The sequence below is a fragment of the Lasioglossum baleicum genome, chromosome 4 (assembly GCF_051020765.1).
Source record: "Lasioglossum baleicum chromosome 4, iyLasBale1, whole genome shotgun sequence".
Taxonomy (NCBI): Eukaryota; Metazoa; Arthropoda; class Insecta; order Hymenoptera; family Halictidae; genus Lasioglossum; species Lasioglossum baleicum.
The window spans coordinates 11399216-11427207 of record NC_134932.1 but is presented as its reverse complement, the minus strand read 5'-3'; the positions used below and the strand labels follow the sequence as shown (position 1 = coordinate 11427207).

Here is a 27992-nt window from a genome sequence, read left to right as displayed (position 1 = left end):
GCAGCGGTATCACGGGATAAATAGCATGTCGGCAAGGGGATACACTGTTCCGAGCTGTTTCTAGCGATGTCTCCGCCGAAACTACCCCCGAAGTTGCGGAGGTCGCCGGTTGCGACGCCTCGGGCTCCTTCGCAACTACCCGCTGGCCAGCTGTTGTCTCGAACTTTGCTGTGGTTCCTGAGATGATATTTTCAGGAAATGTCTTTCCGGAATTATTCATGACGTCTTCGGGAGCCGGTGTCGCTATCAATCGCTGGAAGACGCTAGTTGGAATACTGTGAGGCAGGAAGACGAAGAAGAAGAAGAAGTGAACGGGTGGAGAAAGAAGCATGTTGAAGGGGAGATGGTATATATTTAAGGCGGGTGAAGGGTAAGGGGAAGTTACTGGGATTCAATTACCGCAACGTTTGCGAGGCACGCTATTCCCACACCCCCTCGGTGGGATCCCGCCCCTTCGGGTTCTACCCACCACCTTTCCATTTCTTCAAGAACGAACAGGTGCTCTCGCGTCTGCTGTAAATTGCACCCCTGTAATCCGAAGTAAAGCGGTCGTTTTATCCGCGCCAGTACCGGGGATGGATGCCCGCTACGTCTTTCGGTAATGGGTCCCGCTTACGCAGACGGAGGCTTTCCATCTTTGATGGAAATCTCGAAGACCCCTTCGCCGTTCGCGAACCTCGGGAACGATCACGGCCACGTGTGGATTAGCCTTGATGTGTTTCTTCGGCTTAGCTGGCACGGAGACTCTTCCTGCTACACCGGAAACCGCTTCCGGGGATCTTGCCGGGTCAAGCGTGAACGGTAACGAAAGGCTGGGGAACCTGCTCCTTGCTGGTCAAGGTCAGTTTCCGGTTCAGCATGCGCCAGTCGCGATTTCTACGGAGCAGCTTAAGGCGGGAGCGTTTTGTTAGAAAAGGTATGGTGAACTGCGGATGGATTGTTCAAATTGTATGATTATATTCAGATCTAGCTTCAGCGTTTGCTTCACTGCTCATCTTCAATGTTTAAGCGTTGTATGCATCGTACCTGCTTTATGATATATTTAAACAATTTAGTAGAAGGATGTCGAGGATTCTCTTAACAGTATACACGTTACAACACGTTCGCCATCAGCGACTTTTCGAGTGATTCTTGAAACTAACGGGAAAGGAGTGTGAAAATAAAAAAATCACCAATAGATAACGAAAAATTGTTTATTAGCTACCGAATAAATACGAAATGTCCAGACCAAAGAATCGCAGGGCCCTCGCTAACGTCGTCCACTACGATAGCGATTCAAATATCGAGCGAGCGTCGAACCAAGGGGGTTAGAAAATTGGGATAGATCTTAGGGGATGACGAAAGGTGGGGGTTGTCCGGCAAAGAGGCCAGTGCGAGCGAGGTCACTGGCAAAGTAGAAGCCGTGGCGGATCGGCGAGCGGCGTTTCGTTCGGGTTCGAACCGAGGTACATAATTCATCGAGCGTGCACCATTGTCGGGAGCTTCATTAATACAAATGGCGTCTGGTGAATTCTGGCCGGGCCACACCCCGCGCCGCGCACGATAGTAACAAGAGCAGAGAGAGCGTGTGGGGGGAGGGGAAGGGGTGTGTATAAGGCTAGCGGAGAGCAGCCGGGCGGCATCATCCCTCCGGTATAGTCCGCTAGCCCTATAGCTAGCCTCGACGTCGGCGACGCTCGCCGTCGTCGGGCGTCGGGACGCGCGAGACATATTTTTCCAGTCCTTGTCGACTTTCATGAGGGCGTCTTTCCGCAATAACATATTAATATCCCGGAGCATCGCGAGACTTATGGGCCCGGGGGTTCCGCGGACGGGTGCCTCGACCCTGGATCAACGCAACGCCCGTTAAGGCGGATCCGCACCACCGGGACAACGGGAAGAGGACGCCTAACCGCGCGGCTTAAGCGTCGTAAAGCAACCGTTGCACGTCCAACCCGGCCCCCGGGTTATCGGCCAGGAATTGACAACGATACCACCGCGAAATATCCTTCCCTCGTTTCACCAACTACCCTTAAGCCCGTCCGAGACCGGATTTATCGTGGCCACCCGGCCTCCTCCTATCGTCTTACGTAACCGAACACCGATCGTATTGCGTAATCGAATGACGGAACCGCGAGCGTAACACCGATGGAATCCGCTGATGAAAATAGCACGCCGTTTGTCTACGGGAAATTGAATGGCGGACGCCCGGCTTCTATGGAAATTGTCGGACCAACCGCCTCTTCGAGCTATTGCGAATCAAAATGGGACTCTTTTTACACGGATCTTTAAGTGAGTGGGACACTTGAGTCTCGAGCTACTGATGGTTAGGTTTTTTAGAATCATTTTTGCATACATTACAAATATAGAATAAAAATATCGTATACAATATCTACTGGTGCAAGTTCGGAAAGTAAGCCGAGCGAAAAGCTGCTGGTTTCTCGCGCGAGCAATCACAGCGCATACGACAGGAGGAATTATCACGGGAAACACGGATTCGTCGGAAGCGTGGAAAGGGTTGGTCGGTGTAGGTTTGGTTCGCAGATGGATCGGCTACGGCCAGGGCCGTGCAAAAAAAAGGCGAGAAACACGAGTAATCAAGGTTTACATATCGCATTTATTTTGTTCCTTTTTTTTCTTAGTAATCGTATAATCAAGGTAATATTACAATTCAGCGTTCAGAACAGCAACCGCCCCTAGTCTGTGTATCCGTTACAACGTTCACGCACGATATAGGCAGCAGGTGCGGCCCTGGTCGCTCTCTCCCTCTCTCGGGTTACATACAATCAGGATTCGGATTGGTAAACAATTAATACCCTAATATGTTACAAAAGAGGATTGCTGCTTTGTGTTCATTCTTCTCGCCGCGTCCGATGACGTTTACAGAGATATTGCTACGCTATAGACGCTCCACCCCTGAATTAGGGGTGCCTAACGCTCGCCTAAAAAGAAAAGGAGTCCATCGTTGAACGACGCGACGCGTTTCATCCCTCACTCACTGTCTTTTTTTCACATTCTCTCTCTCCCTTTCGCTCGGTCACTCGCTCTATTTTGTTTTTGTTTTTTCTTTGTTCTCTCTCGCACAGTCTCTCTCTCGCATGCTAGCTCGTATCACCGAGATCCACAAAATAAATAATTATTAACATTACATTCCTCTTAGAAATACTGCGTTTAACTGTTTACTCTTGCGTGTCTCTTAGCGGCTATTCGTATACATTCATTAACTAGAATAGTTGTTACTGCTTAGGATAGCGCCACACACAACCTCGTGTCTGGGTAGGCGTCTAGGTACTAGGTAGGTACGTACAATGTAATTAATGTTGCTCGTTAATAGAGAGTCTCTATCGCTCGTTTCGTCACTCGCTTCACCGAGAACACTAACGACGAGTCAATTCTGGGGGGGAGCTGGGAAGTTTAAACAAACAGCTGGGAAGAAGACGAAGATGATGATGATGATGAAGAAGAAGAAGACGATAGAAAATGGGATGGAAGATCAGAATCACCGGTTACCTTTTTTCCGTTTAACGAAACATTTTTCATCTACTACAAAGAAAAAGCTACTCCGACCCGAGAGGACGTCTCGCGCGCATAAACGATTCTATATAATATTTAACAAAATCATCGAACATCAACATATATATTTTGTACCGATCGAAAGACACACGTTCGCATCGTCCGCCGTGATACGATCGAGATTAAACGCTCAAGAAGGAAATAAGGAAGAATTTACAAAACGAATCGAAGAGTCGAGAAGAGCGGGACGATGGAAACGTGTTCTCGTGTCGTTCCGCAGACGATTAAAAAAAAAAATTAACAAAAACATAACATTCAACAGCAGTCGTAGCGCGACACGCTCCGGAAGTGGTGTGTCACACGATCGAGAAGCGACAAAACGGAAGTACGCTAAGTGAACGAGACAGGGGGTGGGGAAAGGGGGACCGCGTTTACTTTTATTTTAATCTCGTTTCTTTGTTTTTTTTTTGTACATCGATCCGCGAGAAAACAAGAGAAAAATCGTCACCGGGAAAAACACACGCGGATCGCTGAACACGATTCTCATCCCCTGAAACAACCCCCTGCGCCCGTTCGTGAATTTTCGCGTCTTACAGACACGCTCGCGGACGCTTCTCTACTTCCTAGGCGTTAACTTACTAAAGTGTACCTCTCTCCTTCAGGCATTTCGTTTTTACGTATTTTAGGTTTCCTCGAGAATGAGCTGCGCGCACCCTACCGCACCGTAAACCGCCGAGAAACAACGAAACAACGTTGGCTGCGAGAGAACAACGAAACGAAACGGGGGAAAACGACGAGTTGTCCGAGTGTGCGTTGTCCCTTCGATTTCTGTTTCCTTGTTTCTTTTCCCGACTTTCTTATTATCCGTTTCTTTCTCTCTTTTCTCTGCTGTTTTGTTTTCGTTCTTTCACTCTCTCTCTCTCATTCTTACTTGCTTTTTACACATCCGGACGATCTTTCGCAATTCGAAACTCGCCAGAGATCGGTATAAGTGTGGAACTACTCCGATAACTCACCCCCTCTATCTACACACTACTGCGCCAAAGCAGGAACTACAGATAGAGAGACCACTAACGGGGGTGGGCGAGGGGGTGGATTTAGGGGTTGGTGCGGATGGAGGACTACGACAATGCTAGGCTTGTACGGACGTCAGTGTGCACTTGGATACTGATTGGTCTGCGGGCATATTGGTCAAAGTGAGCTACAGGAGGTTCCTGGGGAGATGCGGGGGTGGTTCGTGATGCTAGTGGTGGTGGTGATGTGATGGTGGTGGTGGTTGGCGCGGGGGAGCGGGAGGCGGGTTCGTCACTCACCGGGTGCAGCTTCCGATTCGCCGCAACCGATAAATTGACGATCGACAGATACGCACATCGACCATCTATTTGGCATTACAGAGACAGTGGATGCAGCCTGCCACTCACCTGAAACAGAAATCAGAAACGCAGCGGTTAAGTGACGCGATGTCGAACGGGCCGCCTCTCGAAAGCGACAACTGCACTCTTACGTTACACAAAATTTGTTTCGCCAACCAGGAAATTCCTAGTGCCGTAACATAACTAATAACTAGACTGCGGAAGTGTATGCAAATTTTATATGTCAAAATATGCAAAATATATGCAAATTTAATGCATAATTTATGTAAAATATATGCAAAAAATATGTGAAATGGTCTCCCTGAATAATTGTATTAGTAGCGAAAGAAACAGTCGAATGTAGCATAATATGGTATAGAATAGTTTTATAATATTTATTAGTGCTTTTTTGTAATTGGCATTACAATATGTGACGATAATTTTTTCTATATTTTCAACAGTCATTTGGTGCCTTTTATCAGATAAAATTAATTTATATGCTGAAAATGTCCTTTCAATATCACAAGATGTGATGGGGGGCATATTTATACTTTTCCAGTATCACGCTTTTATTTCATTCGGACCGTCGATATTTGAATCATTTAAAGTATTATTAAGTTTCGACAATATTTTCAATCCTAAATTTTTCTGCAAACCATATTTACATTTTGCTCTCACTTTTTCTCCACAGCCAATAGGTACATTACCTAGATTTTGAGCAAAATCTGTAACTAATTTAATTGAAGCTTTGAATGCTAACGTATTCGATTTTATTTTCGTTATTGTAACTGACAAAGTGGAACAATTAGCTTCAATAAATGCTAAGTCGTCAATAAGATCTTCATTTTTTATAGTATCTCTGGGGTGTCTTATTACATGCTAAGTGCACTTTGTTCTTTAAAGGATTTAACAATCTGGAAATAAAGGAGAACTTGACTATCTTGCACAAAATTAATAATTCAATTAGTCTTTATGAACTTCAATATTACCAAATATATTTACTTTCTTCCCTAATAGCATGCACATGTTTTGCGTAAAAATCGCTGTTTCTATCCACGTTCCCAATCGTGTTACGACCGCTCCTGATGGTAAAGGAACATTTGGCAGCTTTTCTTTGTAAATTTCTATTTTACGTGGAGCTTTCAAGAACATTTTCTATAAAAATATGCATTTGCATAAAATCTACTAATAACGTACAGTCTAAAACATTTTTCTACAAACTAGGAAATTCCCAATCCGAGACTCTCATCGCACCTCGGTCCTGGTTAGGAGACAGGGCCAAGAAACGGAGCAGCTAATCTGCTCATGCGTCACCGTAGAATTCCTGAGCGTCTACTACGTCACCGAGACGGATTTTCAACGAATCTCTCTGTCTCCGTTCTAAATTTCGTTAAGCGAACCAGTCGATGTTCTGCCGGATAACAGGGTAGATTTTGTCAACTAAATAAAATGGGCTTCCTGTCCCGAGTGAGGGAAACGGGGGTGGCGAATCGTCGGTCGGTGCAGCTAGGTCGTTTCAAGGTTCGACTGGACGTGGGGTACGTTCATATGTTGAACGTGTCGAGAACACGACGGGTCGGGTCGTCCGGCGCTGGTTCAGCTCCTTTTGTAATGGGATGAATGCACGTGGTGCCTTGTCCAGGCACACGCACGTTGAGCCCCAGCTTTCCTGGTGTCTGTATCTCGGGGATATCGATAGCCCGCGTTAAGAGCGAAAGGGGTTGGAACGGGGTGGAGGTCTCTCAGAGGCAGGGAATGGCAGAGGACACCGAGCCAGCGCATTGCCAATCCGCTGCCAGTTCCGTTCTTGCCTTCTTCGCCGTCGTTTGTCTTCCTTTTTATAACCGGCTCTGCCTTCTGCTACCCCCTACCCTCGAAGCCACCCTTTTACCACCTTTTGATGCCCGAAGATGTCGATGATACTGCCCTTTCACAGTCCCTTACAGCTTCCGGACGATCCACTAGCCTTTCACTGAGAATCACGGAGAAAGTGAGATCTTTCCTAACTACCAACGGAAACAATACATTTCCTTCTCGCGCGTCTCGTTTGGCTACCGTTGCTGCTCCGTGCTAGCAGATCTTTCTGGATGGCTTGCGTCAGCTACGGAGGGTGACTTTTTACGTTTAGTTAGAGAGATTCTGAATGATGCTTTCCAGCGAATGTTTTCGTAAAGAATTTTCCAATCTCGATCTGAATTAACCAAGGAATACCAAATTCATCAGATATTTATGACAGTATTTTTAAAGCTTGAGACAAAGAAGAGAGCCATATGGCGCCGAGCCTAGACAACATGGCGGCCAGAGTGAGCTACGTAGCCACCATCATAATGGCCTCTGGATTCACAAATTCCTTAATTAATATTAGCCTATTTATTGCCTATTAATATAATTTCAACGATGTGTCGATACGCCTTTTGGCTTGCGGGACAAAAGTGTGCCACATTGTTAAGGGTTGAGACGAGGAGCCAAGGGACGCTCGCGAAGTTTCTCCGAGATGAAATCTCGGTGTTTCACGATTCCGAAGTTGTTTCTTCAGCACAATATCCTCTGCATTATCGTTCCTGTTTATCTTTATATTCCCGCGCGATTCTTTCCCGGTTTCCCGTCGCTATTTGTCATTTCTCGAGCGGCGGCGCTCGCGATCGTGGACGCCAGAGGATGAATCACGGATGCCCACGGAAGCAGAAGCGTTGCTCTTTATTTCTGCAGCGAGATTTCGAAAAAGTTGTTTGCCCTGGCTCTTGCCTTGCTACGCCGCGCCACGCCGGCCGTTCTGACAAAGGCGGATAAAGAAACGGAAAGGTAGAGGAGAGAGGATGTTCCCCCGGGTCTTGGCAAGGTCGGCACATTTTACAGCCGCAAACTCGCGCCAACTGTTCAATCTACCCCTCTTATACGACCCGCTTCTTCTTATTCTTCTTCTTCTTCTTCCTCCTCCTCCTCGGAGCTCGTCTACGAATATCCCTCCGAACTTATTCGTCTTCGACGAGCGCTCCCGTTTATTCCCTTTATTCCTATCGACTGATTTTTTCGCAGTTCACGTAATCCCATCGAAATTGATTTTTACCTTTTTACTGCCCGGAATTTAGTCGAGCTAAATGTCTTCACTGGGGCGAGGGCGGAACCGTTCCGGGAGAAAATGTATATTGATACTGTTACACGATTTTTCTTTTGTTGTAACGCCGATTAAAATGTTTAGATTTACATGCAAGTTCATTAGAATTTAATATCTTTAATCAGAAACAAATTTTTTTTCACCCATTTCATTATTATTTCTTGGGCAATCGATTTTAATCAACTACTTTTTAAAAATAATGGAATAAAGTACTGATAATTATCAGTTGTAAATGTATAGTAATGTTTATATTGTATATATACTGTAATTTTTAATGGCGAAATTGGACGAACGTGAGAAGTTGAGGAGAGATTACAGCGACGTCGCACGAAGACGTCGCCATCGAGCAGGAAGAAATCCCCGGAATTTATTCAAGAAGCTAGCTACAGGAACCGCCCCCATAACTGTTAGGTTTGTTTGTACCGCGACGGTATTTCATTTTTGGCGTAGTTTGCTTTTCGGCCTAGAGTCACATCGCCTTCGAGCTTCTCCGGCGTAGCTGTGCGCAACGAGCAGGCACCCGTGAGTTTAATGTACGTACACGAGCGTTGCTTCTTCGCGCATTTATCAGGATTTCCGAAGGAAGCCGGACTTTTTAAGCCGCAATAAATTCCCGTTCCGCGTGCCTTTACGTCGAGAGTCTAATGTTGCTTAAAGCTCGCAAAAACCGAGAGCACAAATCTCGATGCGACGCCCGGCAAAACAACCTTATCCGTCACTCCGGGATCAGGGCTCGCCCCGGATAACACTATGACTTCCCTATAAATTTCCCTTTGGACCTTACCAACATTTATTTCCGAAAAATATAATTTACCAGAGGATTTTTCTGTGTTGGCGGATTCTTCAAAATTTCATTCTTACCTGTTGGCTGTTTGAATGATATGGTAAACTTGACGAAAGAAATTTCATCAAAAACCGTGAGGAAGTGACGCTTTCACAAGTTTACCAATTATATTTGTCTCCACCCTTTACAGAACAAAATGGCAAAAAATCGTTCTGTACCTCTTATATGTATATCCTTACCGTCTTAATGACTCTATTCTCTCCTCAATAACAGAAGTTAAGGACTTAGGAATTCACTTCTCCTCTACCTTAGACTTTTCCAACCATTCTTATCACATTGTCAACGCCGCTTCAAGAATGCTCGGATTCATACTTCGTTTTTCCACTGATTTTCATTCAATTCATACACATTTAGGTTGCTATACATATATTGCCCTTGTCCGTCCCCTGTTAGAATATACTTCAACTATATGCTCTCCGTAAAGCGTTAAGTATGGTATAATGCTCGAGAGAGTGCAGCATAAATTTCTAAGGTATTGTGCGTATAAGACAAACAATCCAATGTCAATCTTTGATCATGATTACTCTAAAATATTAAACATAGTCAAGCTGGAAACATTATCTGATCAAAGAATAGTATCCGACCAGAGCTTTATTTTTACTTTGATAAATAATAATATAGATTGTCCCGCACTCCTGAGACAAATCAATTTCTACATACCTGAACGTGTTTTGAAAATGAGAGCAGGATTTCAAACAATGAAATCCAAATCCACATATGGAGTAATAAATCCTTTAAATCGCATTATTGCTAGCTCAAACATACTTAATAATAATATTGATTTTTTTAATGGCACGTTACAGGCATTCAAAAGAAAATTACGCAAGATTATTTGTTAATATCGTATCTGTATTTATTTAGTTTCGCGCTTGTCCCTTTTTATGTAAATTTTAGGTTGAGAATTTTTTTTGTTATGTTTCTTCTTGTTTTTATCAGTTCTACTGTAATCAACTGTAAACATTTGTATAAAAGGTCCTCGGTCCGTATATTTCTTATATTGACTTGGAATTCTAATTAGCGTTAATATTTGACAAATGTTTCATAAAATCCGCTAGGCCAGTATATCCCAAAAATCGAAGAGCAAACAGAGCATAAAAATAGTGAACCTCGAATGCGAGATCGGAAACGAATTGCGAGAATTGAATAGCGCAAGGGTTGCAAAGCGGGGATGGTAAGTGTCGAAGAAATCGTATCGAGCGAATCGAGAAAAAATAACCGAAGGTGATATGAACGTGCGAGCGGCCGGGCATCGGGATACAGTAGAAAGAGAGAGATAGAGTGAATGAGAGTGTGAGAGAAGAAGAGAAAGATAGAGCATGAGAGGAAGAGGAAAGGGGATGGGGTTGAGCACGGAGCGGTTATTATCTATCGCTCTCGTTACCACAGGTTGCTCGTAAACCGGCCGCATCAAGAGGGTGGGGCGTTCGGGTTGGAGAGCAGAAGCATAGGTAGGTAGATACCGGTACTCATATCGTTGTCGTCGTACCGTACCCTCGTGCCGCCACCGGTAAACCCCACTCTCGCGCTATTTTCATCGGTTACCCTGCAGGATATCGCGGGCTGTGCGAATGGACGGCCGCGTCGAGGGGGCACTTGAAAAATCTCGACCCACGAGTGCTTTTCCTTCCGTCGATTCTCCATCCGGATTCCTTTTGCACACCGTTTCTATCCCACGATCCTTTCCTTTACAACCTATACTTCTTTCTTGTCGCCACTTCTCCTCCATTTTTATTTTATCTTTTCAGTGGAAATTATCTTTGTTAATGTTCAATTACTCTAATGCTTTCGGCGGAAAGGTTCGATCAATTGTTAATTGATTTACAAAGCAATTTTGCGAACTACTAAAGTAATTCCGACGTTTCGATATCAATTAGTTCTCGCATACAACATGTACAGTATGTAGTCAATTCACAGATGGTTGAATGGTAAAAAAGAATTAGCATAATGTTATATAGATATGGTATATAAGCAAGAGGTGGTAAAATATTATTACATACGCTTTAAAGTATTTAAAATTTACCGCCGAATATTGAGGGCTTCAATCTATGATCTCATACGTTCTTGCCTGATGTGTCCTATTTACCTAAGTGTCTCGATAACCAGCATGTGTCCAACATATGATACATTGTCACACCGAATTTATTAATTTTCATTACAAAGCTAGTGTGAGCAATTTTCTTAATAACGTAATTACAACTAATTTGGTGTTATGCATTCCTAAATTTCAAAATGTTCTTAAGAAAATCATTTTTCACAGACGCAATTCTAGTGACCCCTGAAGATAATCTGAATAAACATCGAAACGTCGAAATTACTTTAGTAGTTTGCAAAATTGCTTTGTAAATCAATTAACAAATGATCGAAAATTTGCGCCGAAAGTATTCGTAATTTAACATTAACAATAAATACGATCGATATAATCTCGGTATTTCAGGCTGCAATTTATACGTACGAATATTGGTCCGTTTCCTTTCTTTATTGGTTTTCTCATATTATTTTATTACGATTATGTTACTGTATTTTTTATATTATTCTCCTTTGGCATTTGTAGTTAGAATTTTCTCAAGATCGAAGCTCATCCCAACAAATCAAAAACACCGAAGCAATCTACTTCTCCATCTACAATTTCCTTCGATGCGAATTAAAAACCGATTCGAACCAGATCCTTCATCCCCTATTACGTTCCCAGACCCCTCTACAATGAAACACTAATCTCGGGGTTGGCTTTAAAGAAGAACCATGCCCATAAAAAACGGCGCAACAGTCGCTACTTCAAAAAAACCACCCCCACAGCACCAGAACCTAGGACCAGTGAAAAATTGAAAGAACACCTTTCGGTATAACTAACGATCAGACTGTAAAGAGCAAAATCATGTTTCTACCCTCCCCGAAAAGCCGGCGGAGCGATCGTCGGCAACTACCACTACTTACCAAAACCGCCCCGGAATCACCACCAGGCAGTACCATTTAAAAATTGAAAAAACGCACCGAAGTATGATAAACGACGCCGGTGATCATTCTTCACGGGCCGAGTCCGGCGCGAGGCTAGCGGGCTCGCGGTCGCAGCCCCCGCACCGGCGTGGAACTATAATTTCAATGCGTTCGCAGTCCATAAACGCGCGGGGAACACAATGATGATCGATATTTCAAGTTCCGAGACCGCGAGGAGGCGGAGGAGCGAAAGAGAGAGATAGAGAAATCGAACGAACAGAAGAGAGGGAGAGAAAGAGGGAAAGAGAGGGAAAACAACGTACAGGGACAGAGAGAAGCAACAAACGAACCGACCAGCAGAGCTCGGGCTCGGCGCAGCGTGTCGGCGATGGTCTGCGCGCGCGGGGGTGTGTGGGGCTCGAAAGGACACAGAGCGAGGAGCCTCGGCAGAAAGAGAGAGGAAGTTCGCAGAAGCATCGGATTGAGATCGAGTCGCAGGTTTTTTATCAGGGCGACGTTGCACGAGCGCGAATTGCGCGTAACCCCCGCGGGGCAACAGCACGCCCGTCGCGACAGGGGGCAGCACCAACACCGTACCCGGACCCGATACTCTCCTGGCGGTGTGTAGTTGCTGCGAGCAGCCGCTGCACCAGGAACTCATAAATCTCCGGGGATATAGATGGCTCTAGTGTCGCGTGAGGTTGCAAGCTACCCCATGCAGGGTGCCGTGGAACGCCCTCCCACCCCTACTCTATCCCCCGGTACACCCAACCCACTCTCCCTCTCTCTCTCCTTGTATCAAGCCTTCTCTATCTATCCATCTCTTTCTCCCTCTCGCTTGTCCCTGTCTAGCCCCGGCATCCCCATCCCACAGGAAAACCCTCTTCCTCGCTCCCCTATGGGGTTCGGCTCCATCGGTCTTCCTCCGTTCTACCGAACGCGTCGAATTACCGGAATCCCACCTTCCGAACCGAAGGTGGTCCTAGCTATCCTACTAGCTTCCCGCTCGACGACCACGAAATCTTTCAGGACCGCAGTTTTGCTCGATACACGCAATCGATAGCCCCGAACCTTCGCTCTTATCGAGCTCCACGAAGATGAAGTCCGGACTGAAGGAACATGCGGTTGGATGCGCACGATTCTTGCTGAGTCACCCCTCGGTGGGCGGGTAAGTGAAACGAGGACGTTCGTTCATAAGCAGACTGCGGATCTTCGTGCAACATAAAAATTGACTACCTCGATTGAAATAATTGGACTGCGGATCTTTATGCAAAATAAAAAATGTTTGCATTGATTTCAGGACACAGGAGCCAAGTAAAAATTGTATTCTTCTTTTAATTATCCTATTAAGCTGAAACTAATGCTTTGATGTCCTTAAATATTTTTAACATGTCCACTGCTTTAAATTGTACGTGACCTTTTTTGTCATAAATACATAATATCCGCAGTCTAGTAATAAACCTGAGTAAAATACCAATTCATCTCCTTTCTTAATCGATCCAGTAGGTTTAAAATAGTAGAACAAACATGTCATTCGAATATTTCCATTTTATGAGTGTTCCTTTATGTCGATCGTAGATAGTGCAAATAAACAATTCAATGAAATGTTACTCAATAAGCATTTTCGATCCAAATGTGGATCATATATTTTCAAGAGAAATTTTGCGTCTGTAAAATTATAGTAATTGTTCAACAAAACCGGGTAATACCAATAAAACTTTGACATACTTGCTATTTCCATTTTACGTGATTTTTTCGTGTTACGCCTAGAAAACTGCAGCAGGAATGAACATCGCCGATGAAAGTAGAAGCTAGGGGACTTCTTCGAACCTTCAGAAGTGTCTATACCGTCTCTACGCTTCGAAGGATGACGCCCACACGATTCTAAGGGAACCCGAAGCGTATGTCGCCAGGATCACGACTATCAATCGTTGGAGCAACGGCCACGAGCACAGTTCCGTGTCTCGTATAATTGAATCGTTGGTGTCGGACGTTGCGCCGCGGTAGAAAAGCATCATATTCGATCGCGTTGACGAAGGAACACGTGAGTAACCGAGGGAAAGAGAGAGAGAGAGAGAGATAGAGTGAGCAGGAAATAAGAGTGTGGCCCCCCTTTTATTCCAGTCCCGGCCAACGGTGATCTCTGCCGTGCCCCCGCAGTGTTTACACCGCCGACACTGGCAACATTTCCAAGCGCGTTTCTCCCCCGGCGAAATATTACCGTATCGCCTCGTGCCGGAGAGTGATATCGCCGGGTAATATATCGTTTCGTATGTTTTATAGCGACGCGCACTCGCCCTTATAGTGGGTGTACCTGGCTGCGCAGATATCTTGGGCCGGGTGCGACGGGATACATCGGGGAATGTCCTTGGGTCGAAAGGGAACCGTGGTGTTTGACCAACGCGTCGCTGCGGGCAGGGGTGTGCGTAAGGGTTGAGCGTCGAGTCAGTGTTACTTTTCATTTCTTACAATCTGTGTGGATGAATTAAGATGTAGTGTTACGTAGAGAGAGACTGACAAGAATTTAACGTACTTATTAAACACCGAAAAATATTAAATACGTGTTTTTTTGTTTCGGCTAAATACGCTTTTTAGGGGTATAAAGCACCCCTCAACCTCTGGAGATGGAAACGTTTGTGGCTAATTATTTCTTAAGGATACAGTTTCTGAAAAAACTGCTAGATCCAGAGTTGTACAGTTCAGAGTGATACACTTGATGGCGTTCTTGCAATCGACCTCGAGGTCGATTTTCAAGATCAATAAAATTTGAAAATAATAACCGGACTTGCTGGATTTAGCAGTTGCCAGACCTTGAGCGCGTTCTGTATCTATAATCAGTAATTTCTTGCGATGACTCTAAATCTGTCTTCAGAATTGATTTGTTGCGTTATTTTCCCAAAAAAGAAAAAATCAAACGTTATGGGAAAATAGGCTCAAATTTATAGAAGCAATATGAATCCTTTAAGAAATAATTAGCCACAAACGTTTCCATCTCCAGTGGTTGAGGGGTGCTTTCTACCCGTAAAAAGCGTATTTAGCCGAAACAAAAAAATCACGTATTTAATATTTTTCGGTGTTTAATAAGTACGTTAAATTTCAATCAAATCAGTGAGTATCAGTTAGATAGTGTTACTTGTGAGAGAGCTACGTATGATTAGAAAGTATGTATCAGCCTTTCCTCGGAGAAACATAGGAATCTAAATTGCTTAAAGACTGTGATTACGGGTTGAGGTTATAACTAGACAATTTCTAATTTTTGCAGGCAAATTTCAAGAAAGTGAGAACAGATAAAATGTTATTTTCAGTGGTAGTAGCGTTTATAGATTTTGAATAGATAAAAATCGTATTCAATTCTGTGGAATTTTATATTCTAGCATACCCATTTCGAAAATTTTTAGAAGCCATAAAATGGTAGGTGTAATTTAAAACATTGCAAGCATTGAAAATTTTTATTTCCCATAAGGATTCGCTGTCTAGTTGTTACCGATGCAGAGGCTGATCGGAGAGAGTCTCGACAGTCGCGGACCATTGGATTTCAAGAAGTAGGAATTGATTAGCCCGGTTCCCCGAAGCAGATTAGAGGGAAGCGGCATCGATGATATTAAACCGTCACGGGGAGGTGTGAATCGAGCAGGTTGCAGCGGCGCGAGTCCGCTTGAAATTTTATGCGGATGAGTACAGATATCTCGGCGGTCGCAGACTCCAGGATGTGCCGGGGAGAAATGCGGGAATACCTATAAGCCAACAGCGAGAAAGAGCGCCCTGCCGGGCCAGAACTGCATGTTGGTACGGCTCCAGTGTAGGAGTAAAACGAGTACATAGGTCCGAGAGAAGGAAGAGGAGGAAGGAGCGAGTGATAGAGGAGACAGATACAGAGAGAAGCACAGAGAAGGAACAGAGATAGAGAGAGAAAGAGAGAGAGCGAGCGAGTGAGAAAGGGGTGCGAGGGTATAGAGGGGTCCAGGGGCCAGAAAGCCAGAAACCAAGCAAGCCGGCGAGCCAGCCAGCCAGACCAGCCAGCCAACCGAGCCAGAGAAAGGAGAGAGGACGACGCCGATGATGAATCACCCGCCAGGAGTGAGCAGGAGTAAAGGAGAGAGGAGAGCAATAAGAGAGCGAGCTACGCAAAAAAGCCTCGACGCTGGAACGCGCTAGAGCGAGTCGCTAACTGACTTATCTACACATCGGAGTATCCCTTTCTTCCTCTTTCCTTTGCTCTCTTTGCCTCTACCTCACTCTCTTTTCCTCTCTATTTCTCTCTCGTTTAGCACTCGAATGTAATGGACTGTTCCGAGTATTTCGGTTGTACGAGTTTAACAAGCTATGGGGAAACTATCGAACCAATAAAGAAATTAAACTGACGCTTTATCGCCAACGCTTTACGATAATGATCCGTGCAGGGAAAAATGTGCGTGAAATCTAGCGAACGAATCGAAACTACAGAATGAAGATTTAATCGTTCGTGTTGTCGTATTATACGATGCCGTTTTTAATGTGCTATTTAATGTTAACTATTTTAACGTACGTTTTTAAGTGTAATTGATGTTTTTATTATTTGCGATTGTGTCAATAAAATCAAATGATCAATGAGCACTAGTCCAGAAGCCAGAGGTACGAACGTATCAAAGGCACGCCCCACAGTAAGAAGAATGAATCGTTTTCCCTAAATAATAGCCCCTCGATGCCCAATCCAAAGCGTCCCGGCACCAAACAGAGTCATCATCAGGCAAATCCACGGCGCAGCGTAGAGTAACGTCGAGGGAGGAGCATGAGTAATCGGTATCGAGCAAGCCTGAATCCATCCCGTGGGCGAACGGGAGCCCGCCGATGCTCGCTCGTGGAAGCGAGTTCGAGATCGTAGGAAATCCGAGGGGTGCTTGTCGCCGAGGAAATTGGGTTCGCCTCTCTTTCTCTCTCTCTCTCTCTCTTGCGATGGGATGGAGGAAGCTGCAGAAGAAGTTCCAGTATCATCAAAGACCGCGCGCGGATCGGCGCGGCGCGCCGGTGTGGACGTGTGCACACCGATACGGTTTCCATAGAAGTTGCGTTCGCTCGGTCACGGGTAATGGTTTTACGAGCGTCAAGGGTGATATAAAGAAAATGAAAAACACGCCGGCGTAGCTGGCAGCATGCTCGGGCATATAACTATGTTGTTGGCTGCGTCCGTCCCCCTTTTACGTCTCCGGTTCCTTCTTAAGTTTTCCAACGGACAGAGGAGCGCAAGAGAACCACCACCCCTCTCCCGAATTCCAACCCCCTTTTCGGATTCAACTCCCCGCGGAGTGCGTTGCAATTAGTTCTCATATTTCGCCACCGCTCACACCACCTGAACTTTTAACGCTCTTTTAAGGGTAGGGCTACGGAGAATATGATTTACTCGGCGAAGAAACGTAAACTTTCATTCGAAACTTTTATTCGGAAATTTCATGGGGAAGCGTACCGATGTCGGGATCATTTCGCAGAAGGATGCACCGGCTACCGTTAGACCCCTCCCACAGTGATTTACGAAGACGCGCAAAAGTTTGCGGGGCATTAGAATAACGAAGGGGACAAGCAGGAAGCGGCCAAACACGCCCCCGCTTCTTTTTAAACCTCCTGCCACGCCACGCTGAATACCCCACGCCAACGGTTACTCTGTGCCCGCCGAGTGTATGGGCTATTGTCTCTGAACCCCACCCCCGCAACCCCCAAACGCCACGCCAATTGCCGTGTTATGAAGTCCCGGCCCCTCTTCACTGTTTCAACGCCATCGGAGGGAGAAGATGGATCCCGCTGATTGTGGGACAACCCCTTCCGTTCGTGCTCCTCGTGTGCTACGGCTGGACAAGGTAATTAGAAGTCGGCGGGACACGGATTAGCGAGATTCAAGCTGCCGGTAAAACCGGCCGGAATTATGCTCGTTCGATTTACATCCATTCGACGTCGTAATGATTCGGCGGTTTTTCTGGACTCCGTAGAAAATTATTTAGACTGTTTTCGGAACTGATGTATTGATCAACATGAAGTTTAATGTTCATCTAGACATCTACAATCTCTCATCATCTACAATCATTTTAAAATCGCGCTGCGTCAGCCAGAATCGCCGCATAAAAATGCAAAAATGCGACGCGTTTTTCAAGAGGTTTCTTTGCACTTGTAAGTGCATCTTTCAACAGTGCCAGGCGTCCCGCGGAGTGTATCGCAATTAGGCAGCGTGTTCCACCCCCTCGGTCGCACACAATTTCCAAGTTGCTCGCCTTTGTGCCGGGGTCCACGAACGTAAGAAAGTTTGCGGGAACTTTACCAAGAGTCTAGAAAGGTTATTTCAATATTGCAATGTGTGACGACGACAACGAGATCCCGGGGAGAGGACGACCGGTACAAGGGGGACGAAGAAAAGCTGATGCACTGGAGGGTCCAGGAGCCACACAATGAACGCATTACACCGAGAATCTTCGCGGAGACGCTTTAACATTAACTATAATTCATTGATCGTACATCTGCGACGGCGATAAAATTTCTCGGACTTTCACGACTCTTCCGAAACTTCGACGAATCGTAATGGGATGATGAGGCTATCCTCGTTCGGACCTTTTACACAGTCCGGCTCGATGACGCGTCGAATACTAAAGCACTCTCGATCATTGTGGTCGGAGAGCGGAGTCAAAATATGTGGAAGATAATCGAAATGAATAAAATCTTTCCATAAAGTTGAGTATGAAATTGAGAATATCCTCGAAATAAATTCTGAAAAATTATGGGAACCGTTTGCAGATAATTTGGAGCAATTAGCGATAGGAGGAAGATAGAGTAGAAGGGAGATCGAGGCGCGAACGACAAAATTGACGGAAGTCGCTCGCCGTGCGGACGTTAATCTCGGCCCGCGATAAAGTAAAGTGAACAATGATAAATTCCGCGCGGGATATTTATCACGCGCTCGCGCGGTCAAGGAACGTTTAGCTCGTACCACTTTATTTCAACGCGATCTTGCTCCCGGGTGGTCTGTATAAATAAAGCCGGCGTCCGAAACTGGAAACGAGCGAGATGGTGTTGGCGTTGGAATCAACCATCGTGTGTGCCTCTGTCTCGTTCTCTCTCTTTCTCTCTCTCGATCTCTGCCTGTCTCTCTCGCTCTCGTTCCCCGGGTGAGTCGATATCCGTTTTAACGCGGCTGTTCACTTTTTAATTAGCGCTGGGGCGACGGCGTGTTATCGGCCCGGCAATTATTCGCCGACCAGGACAGGATATGAGCGGGTTTGGAGATTGATGGACATCGCGGCACGGTCATTCTTGCCGCGTTAAACGAACCGTGTAATCGCGCACACGAGACACGTACCAGAAAACCGGCGAGCCAGTACTTTTTCTGTCCACCGGCACGAAGAAGGCGTAAAACTGCTCGTGAAACGTTCGTCCCGGCGCTTAACCACGCGACAAGTCGTGAATCGCGAGTCCGCAGCGAGAATATGCTCGATACCGGACGATCATTCACATAGAGGGCGCCATTCCAAATTTATTTAAAATATCAATCGATTTTATCCTACTGCACGCACATTCTTATTAATTTTTTAAAAATGATTTCTGTTGCGTATTCTAGAATATTAAGCGTTACTTAAACCTCAGGTACCTCAATCTACACCTATGTGCATCATTTAAAACGATACAACAGAAACAACGCGTAAGGTTCATCCTACCACATCTTAATTCCACAGCCACCTTCAAACGATTAACGCAGTACATTTTCGGCGTCGTTTAATTAGAATGGATATGGCAAAGATTATCAGCCACCCACGCAACAAGGAGAAGCATAATCGAACGTCATCGGCGCGAAGGTGTGACGCAGCGTCGAGGGCCCTCCCACCTGCCATAATCTGCAGATCGGACAGCCAATTACATCGTCGACCGCGAAAGTGTTAATGGCGATCAGAGTGAATGAGCCTGGCGGTCGAAAAAAAAATCGGAACGATCCTGGCCCGGAGAAAAATTAAGCGGTTGCGTAAGATAATTTGGCAACGCCGCAGCCGGCCATCAGGCTCGACAGTACGTCCGTGTGTATCGCGTGTGTTAGAAATATCCAGCCAGACAGAGCGTATATGCCATCTCCTCTCTGCGGCTAGCCAAGACCCGAAAACCGAGTAAAAAAAAGAGCCCCGTGGAAACCTGAGGTTTTGTGTTGCGAGAGGTTCTCTAGTCAGGCCTCTCTTGTCCCGTTCTACGACCCACACGGTCTCCTAACTCGAAATCCAAACCGTGGCAGCGGGGCAGAGGGACGCTAGAGGGAGAAAGACGATACGAAGAGAGACGGCGAGACTTTAGAGAGAACCCCGGAGAGACGATAGGGGGACAGAGGGTGGGCGAGAGGGGAGCGAGAGAGCAAAGAAAAGATCGAGATGGCGTTACGATTCTCCGTTTCTCTCTTCTTTTTCATCCGCCGTCTCTGCCGCTCTTTCCTCCGTTGACTTCGGAGCCCGGGGATTCTGGGAGTTTTTAGAGTGCGGCCCCCTCATTGTTGTGTAAATGCGGACCAATGGCGCCGGCAGACGGGGCGCTGTTCACGTTTTAAATGCTAATACCCGGCTGTACAAAACCGGGTTTTACGAAATTCGCGGCTTCCTCGGGCCTTCCGCCGGATCAGCGCCCGCGGTTATTAAGCTATCAAAGCGCCGCGAAAAAGCTTTTGTTTATGCCTGTTTGCCAGGGCCACCGCCAGTCCTCCTTCGCCGACAAACACGTTACTAGTAGCGGTACCACTATGGAAACTGCAATATGATCCAACCTTTTGTATTTAAATCGCGATCATTAAGTTGATAAGTCTGGAACACTTAATCCCGGAGAGCCGAGTGAAGGGTTCTTAACAGAGCTCTTTCGAGCGCGGGAAACGTTCGAGTAATTGCGTACGACGAATTTGGAAAGATTTTTTGGGGGGTCCAGCTTCGGGAACCGCTTTTCAAGCCGGAATTTTAATCAGGGATTACACAAGGTTGCGTGTAACTGCTGGGTTCTTTGTTGGGTCGTCTCTAATCCTCGGTCGCTTGGGCCGTGACTGTGCATTCGGTGCAGCAAGTTGCACTAACAAAACAAAGGGATTGCGAACTGCCAGTGGAAATAAAGAAATGTGCGAGTGAAACACTGGAGTGAAAATTGGAATAAAGAGCTTGCCATTTTCATTTTCACTCCAAAGCCCAGAGCATTTTCTAAACAAGAGAAAGAGGAATCGAGCGACTCGCTCGTGCTATATTTAGCGATGCGAAGATTGTTTCGAATTACAGTAAGATAATTTTCAGTACAGCCTCGGGGTCTCGATCCGAGCGCGGAGCGTGAAGAGATCGCCGATGCGGGTTGCGGGACGAACGACGAAAAACTAGAATTCTCCGAAGCGCGCGGCGAGATGGGATCACGGCGGCGAGGACATTTCTCAAAATCCAATTATTTGTCCGTCCGGCGCGAGATAAATTTACTCGGCGTGTTGGATTTATACGGAAATCATCAAGATCGGTCCGATACGACGCTCCCGGTCGTTCGCGGGCCAGAATTTACGACAGAAAGTAAGCGCGCACGAAATGAAAGCGAAGATAATAAGCGGAGGAGAGCGAGTGGGAGAGAGGAGAACGCGAGAGGAACGGAGAAAGAACTCTGAACGGAGAACGCGTAGAGGAGATCGTTCCAGAGGCCCAAGGCTACGATGATTCCTCGTGGCGAGATAAGAGGCCATAGAGAAAGAGAGAGGCCTCGATAAATGAAGTATGGCATTAAGACGTAGCCGAAGTACAAGGGCGCGATCTGCCGGACGATCCCGTAACTCGTAAGTCTCCCCTCCACTGGACAGGAGGGAGAGAGAAAGAGAGGGAGAGATATCCCCATGGCAAGAGGGGGACCCCATGGATCAGGGGGAAGCCCCCTGCACAGGCCAGCCCAACGGCCGGCGTGCAGGCGGATGTCCCGGACGAGCCGGATCGCACGGGCGTAGACTTTACGAGAGTTCAAGTGGTATCAGCTAATAATGACGGTCGTAAACGTCGCGATAGAATCAACAACGAAGAATTATTGCCAGCCAGTTACGTGGCAGCGAAAGGCGTAAAATGGTAATGAACCGTAATCAAAACAAATCATAAAACAGCGGACACCGACGGCTCCACGCCTCTGCCATCGGAGAAGCGAGCTGCCCCCCTTCGGACCAGGATTCTACGCACCTGCTGCACGCGCGGATATTAATAATCCGCACGGCGCTATCGTCATTGTTTTTCTTAGTCAACTCTGATTCACAAACAATCGGCATTCGGGTAGCTGATGACTGTAGTCTTACTCTCAAAAAGATACATCGTCGTGATGGTTGTCCTCAGGTATTGATGTCTAGACTTTAAGTCTGTATACAAACCCCTAAGGCCATTAGGTCTTTAATGAACAGTATCATTAAGATGTTGTGACAGTCCGAGGTCCTTTGGGCAAAACAGATCATTGTTGCGATACCTCCCGTGGGCCTTGAGTGTCGGAAGGCTACTTATCTATTGTCAAAGGGGTTGGTCATTAGTCCCGGCAGTTTGTACGGTCGAAGGAAGGGTTTGCAGGTGTTGTAAAGGATAGGGTGCGATTACTCGGTGAATCGTTGCGGACGAGACAATGGCATTGGACGCGGCAGGTGGCGGCGTTGAAATTTTTCTAGGACGTCTGCGCGGGAGGTAGGTCAGGGTCTGATTGCAGGAAGGAAGCAGTTAGGCCCGGTTAAAGTCGTTAAGCCAAGTTTACGAGGTGTTACCGGGAGCGTAACCTGTAAATCTCGAAGGCGGCGTCGGCGAGAGCGCGCGCGTGCCGGTGGCCGCCCTTGGAAAGGCCGCGGAAGGGGTAATGGATATAACTGGGGTGTAAGAACCGAGGTAAGACTGCTCGAGCGCTATAAACGCTTTTATGGATCGTAAAATGTCTTCCTTTACAGCCAATAAAGATCCCCGGGCCCGCTGGTTGACGAGCAACCGAGCGGTCGGCTCGAACGCGCCGAGGAAACATGGAGGAACGTGGCGGGATTAGGGGGCGGGGACAGAGTAGGACGATGAGGATTCATCAATCTGTCGGAATCAGGGTTTACCGGTGGCAATAAAATCGCACGCTGTTTTATTCGGTGTCCTACAGGACCGCCTAAATTACCAGGCGACATCATTTCGAATGATCGTGAGAATCCACTATGCGAGAAAACGCGCCAGGTCGAGACCCGCTTCGAGATCACATAACCTCGTGTGCACATATACGGCCGCGGCTACGTGGAAACACGAGCCGGGAATTCCCCTGGGTCTGGAACAGGGGAGCCCGACGTTGAGAACCAGAAACAGCACTGTAAGTTACTGTACGACCGCGTCGATAAAAACAAACCATAAAACGCATTACCGGCAATCATTGGACTACCGTGGAATGGCGTTAAGCACGGTAAGTAGGAGCGGCTCTAAATTACGTCCCGTACCGATTGAGGCGTCGGTAAGGCAGACCGACCACTTTGTCGACTGGCGACGCGTCGACCCGTGCTGCCATCTGCGACGGAAACGAGCAATTAACGAAAAATAGTGCCGCGGAGTACTACACCAACCAGAGAATTATTTCGACCCGTTCTACCTGTTTCCCAGCCTTCTCCAGACATTTCCCGGCGATCGTTGCAACGAAAAGAAATCAGTGGAATTTTATTTTCACGGGACAAAAATGTAGAGCCATGGTAGATGGTGAAAAGTGACAAGCCAATGCGACGAAATTGTCGTGACCGGGCGTCCCCGCCTTAACCACGCCCTCGAGAGCTAGGGGTGAGGCGGCCATAATTAAGCCAGATGTCGTTAGAGCCACTAGATGGCATCGCTATACCGTCAACGGGATAGCTGGCCGTATAAAGGATCGCTCATACTACTTGCCGACCCGCTCCTCGTACCAACGTTGGCTCTACTTTTCTCTATGAATCATTCATATCCAATTCCATCGTTAACGCAGATGTACGAGGTCCCAGAAATAAGCGGCGGGGAATACCGCGAGGAGCTCGATGATTCTCGCATCGACGAGTATATTATTCGAGCGGGAACGCAGAAAAGCTTGGTTCACAAAGAAAACCGTAGACGCGTTTTGGCCGTACGCTCGGAAACACGATATCGGAACCGAGAAAGAGGGAGAGACAGAGAGAGAGAGAGGGAGAGAGAGAGAGGATGCCTTTAAATATTTCTAGGTTTCAGACTCGGCGGGGCGATTTATCACCGCTATATACGGGCAAACTTTCCTATATAAAAGTAGATCGCCGAAATTCCTCTAAATTGCCTTTTCTTGTTCACTGTCAAAATTTATCTTGGCGTATATCGTCGAGCGGACCGGGTCGGTTCGGACCGAGCCGAGCCGAACGGGGCTGGGACACGCCGCGAGAGAGCTCGGCGTTGTCCCGTTCTTTATTTAGACGAGGAAAAAAGGTGACGTATGGAAGCAAGCGCGGCTAGAGGTCCGTCAAATTCTTCGGCCGTGACTCCGCCGCCACGATAGCGCGGGGCCTTTCTTAATTGGACACTGTCCCCCGCACGCGGAACGACAAAAACGTCGGGCCCCAGGGCCCGCCGACAATGAAATGTAAATTCGAAACGCAAATTCGGCTGGCGAGAAGAGAGAGAGAGAGAGAGAGAGAGAGTCGATCGCGACGGCCGAAAAAAGGGAAGGGAAATATATGTATATATCTCATTATATTATCAGGCCATGGTTGCGCGGTCGCGAATTTAATGCGGCCCGCTATCAATGCGCGATTTAATGAGCGCGCGAAACAATGCAACAGAAACACGGTCGCGAGCGGAGCGGACGCGGGCGCGCGCACCGCCGCTTCTAACAAATAACGTCATAAATATGTAATTAATATGGTAATATAACTCAAATCGGAATTTATCGTCGCGCTAATCGATTTCCCGTCCCGATACCGACGTTACTTCCACCGCCGACCGCTACTATTCGAGCGTGACGCGATTATAGTTTCTGGCAGTGTTCCATGCACCGGCTAACGATCTACTTTGCGCCGGTGAAAAACGCCCCTCTCGCCCAGCACGATGAGGAACGCGAGAGGAGAAGACCCCACCGACCCAAGAAAGAATACAGCCGACGAAATAAACGACGATGGGAAGGAGAAACTGATTGTTTCCGGCCGGCGAACAAACAATTTCTTGTAATCAAAATTCTAAAGAGCGCCTCTCTCGATGTAATACCGCCCTGCCGCCGACCGGTCGTGATCAGTGGAGGAAATAATAATGGTTGCAATCCTTCAATTTATGCATGATATTCAACCGTCGTTATGGAACAGACATCAACAATTGTTTCGCCGGCGAATTACGAAATCACCGATTATCTTTACTCGCATCGTGGCCGTCGTAATTTCTAGATACACTTCGCCGATGTGCAAACACGAAAAGAAGACTCGAGCACATTCGTTAAAAATTGTTGCTTTATCTGATCACGATGTAGTGTGGAAGACTGATAAATCGAAGAGGGGGTCGAAAGGCTGGTTTGGGGGACGATTACGCGAGGATGGTCGCCCGGAAATATTTGATATTCAAATATCGACGCCACCGAAATCTAATTTGTCGGACTAGAAAATAGAAAAGAGGGTCGACGGGATTGCTCGGAGGATAATTTTGCAAATACTATCATTCCAACCAAGGCCCGTGGAACATTGAAATAAATCCTTCAGGAATCGCAGTGCTATCTAACGGGAACCCAATTTGAGGGAAAATGGAAAAGGGTCGTAAGGGTTGTTTCGGGGCCAATTTCGCGCGAAAACGGCCCTAAACCAGCGTCCATCTTCAGCCCGATTTCCATGAGAACGTGCGCTGCGTGACACAGTCGATAACGCGTCCGGCAATTCGGCATTATCATCCTAATTCGCGTATGTAAAATTTCCGCGTGACGGTCACGTATAAAGTCGAACGATGCGAGGGTTGAAAATGGACTGGAGAATGGCTCCTTCGGGCAAACGATCGGGAACTGCGACAACCGGAGGAACGAGTGCATCGATTAAACATCACGTTGAGCAGAGAGTATCGTCGAATCGGCGCCTAGGAAGCAGCCTACAATTACGATGCAGTTCGTGAGGTTAATTGGCGAATTCCTCTGGCCGATGAGATACTGCCGGCCAAAGGGAAACTTTATAAACTTTTCCGTTTATCTCCGCGAGCCGTCGAACAGAGATGATTTGGGAGGACCGGGAATTATCGCGCTCGTTAATCGCGGACGGAGACTGATATGTAATGAGATTTCGAACGGAGTCATCGGACGTTAAAAGTGTTGACTTCGTTTTTAATCGTGTCTGGCAGACATTCCATTAAAACGTAAGTGCCCATTTTGTCGGGCATGTCGCGAATGTTCCCCATATCGCATTATTAGCCAGCGAATTGCGCTTTAATAGCGGATGCAACGGGCAAAGGCTAATTGAATAAAAATGTAAACTAAGTTTAACGTGTGGTAATAAGTTCCCATTGAATTCATAAGTAAATCAATTAAAACGCTGGATTTGCATAAATATTCACAGTCTACTAATCGAGGAGCCACGCTTTACATCAAAATATGAAACTTCTTACGGAGCCTGAATACATAATATAATGAATTTCGAAATTTATTAAAAGGATGTTGCGTCGAAGACAATAAACGCGGAGCGTGCCGGTGTAGTTTCTCTAAAGAAAGTTCCGTTTGATGGCTACGCACTCCATTAATTATGATGGAGGAAACGCGAAACATAATCGAAACGAAAGTTACCTGGCTTCCTAAAGCGTTTTCTGGGGAATCTTTTTCACGGAAAACATGGAACAAGTCATAAAAGAACAACCTGGAGGGTTAGGCGAGTCCGGCGAAAGCACAGAAAACCCGAAGACCTTTTTTTACTGCCGATGTTGCCCCCCCGGTACAAGCAATTCGAAGGGTCGTTCGTTTCTCGAGGATAAATGGTCGAACACCCTGCCACCAAAATACAAATTATACCGGCGGATCTTCGGCGCAGACATTGCCGCCACGTTTTCTACGGATGTCGCCTCTTCTTCTTTTTTTTACCTGACTAGGAAACTTTCTACTTTCTTTTTTAGCCGTTTTCACTTTTCCCTTTTGCCTTTTTTCCGAGCGCGCGCGCTGAAAAGCACGGTGAAAGTTCCGAATATTCTGGGAATTCGTGCGACAGCTTCGAGGGATCTTTCTGGAAAATATTGAACCGCAGCCTCTCTTTCCTCCAGAAACGGCCCTGAATTTTCTGTTCCGGAATTTGGCTGCCTTTTTCGCGCGATGATGTCCTAACGGGTAGAAAGAAAATTCACCCATTTTTTTAATGTTAAGAGAGAACATCGTGGTGTTCGAAGAAGAATTAATATAACGACGTATTACAGGAACAACAATTTCGCCAGCGAAGTGGAAATAAAACGAGCTGTTGGGTACGCTCGAAGAAGATAAAGGCGTCTAGAATGGAGCAAGATCAAGAAGCGAGAATTCTTTTCTGCGAGAAAGAGAAGGAAGAGAACCACTTCCGAAAACGCAGGGGTCGATGAAGAGAGCTGTGCGAAATCGAGGAAATTGCGGAGCCGCTTCGTTAACGTCCGCGGTATCCGCGGTAAAGCCCCGGGAAAAGAAGAAACACGAAAATCACGATGGAGCAACATTTCAGGTGGTCGCGGGGGGGTTTGGCCAACCCCTTGAGATGCAGAAGGTTCAGGCAGGCGCGAGTTAAATGCACGCAAACAGAATAACTTAGGGAATTATGAAGGCACGCTCGCAGGTGGTTTATCCTCATTAAGTGTGCCGGCTAAACTTAATTTTAAAGGCCGGAACGGCTAAAAGCCAGCCGCCCACATTCGTAATACTCTTTAGCCAACATTTTCTTCAGGTTCCCCGTAACTTCCTCCGATGATATATCAAGGCGTAATGCGCGCTCGCCGACCACCGTTGGAACACTGCGCTCGACGCCCTGGGAAAATCCATTACCATCGGGGCTGCTTCAACCCTTTCGAATTTAGGTTACCAAGGGTGGCTCTCTCCCTCCCTCGTACACCTTGCTTGAGACTCGCCAGATTGCGGGATGGAAGTGGAACAGGCCACCGAATTCTCCACGATTTCGGTCACGGAGGGTGAATTCGCACTCTTTGAACCCCTGGCAACAATCTTCACCAACAATGTACAAATGTTTAACTCTTCCAGGACGATCAGTAAATGCGAGATTTGCGACATCTATAGTCTCTTGCATCATGTGCGTTTCTTTACGAAGACATTTGAGTGCAGTGCATCAACAATGGAATAAATCGCCCATTAGAAAGCT

At 46.7% G+C, this 27992-nt stretch overlaps 1 protein-coding gene across 2 annotated transcripts in view; it reads right to left on the bottom strand.

Moving 5' to 3' along the window:
- Positions 1–2576: 2576 nt before the first annotated feature.
- Positions 2577–27992, bottom strand: part of Ubx (ultrabithorax) — a 178104-nt gene continuing 152688 nt past the window's right edge. For both annotated transcript variants that reach the window (XM_076422357.1, XM_076422358.1), the window contains one exon: positions 2577–4913. The gene's annotated coding sequence lies outside the window, so the exon portion shown is untranslated. The remainder of the gene's footprint in view (positions 4914–27992) is intronic.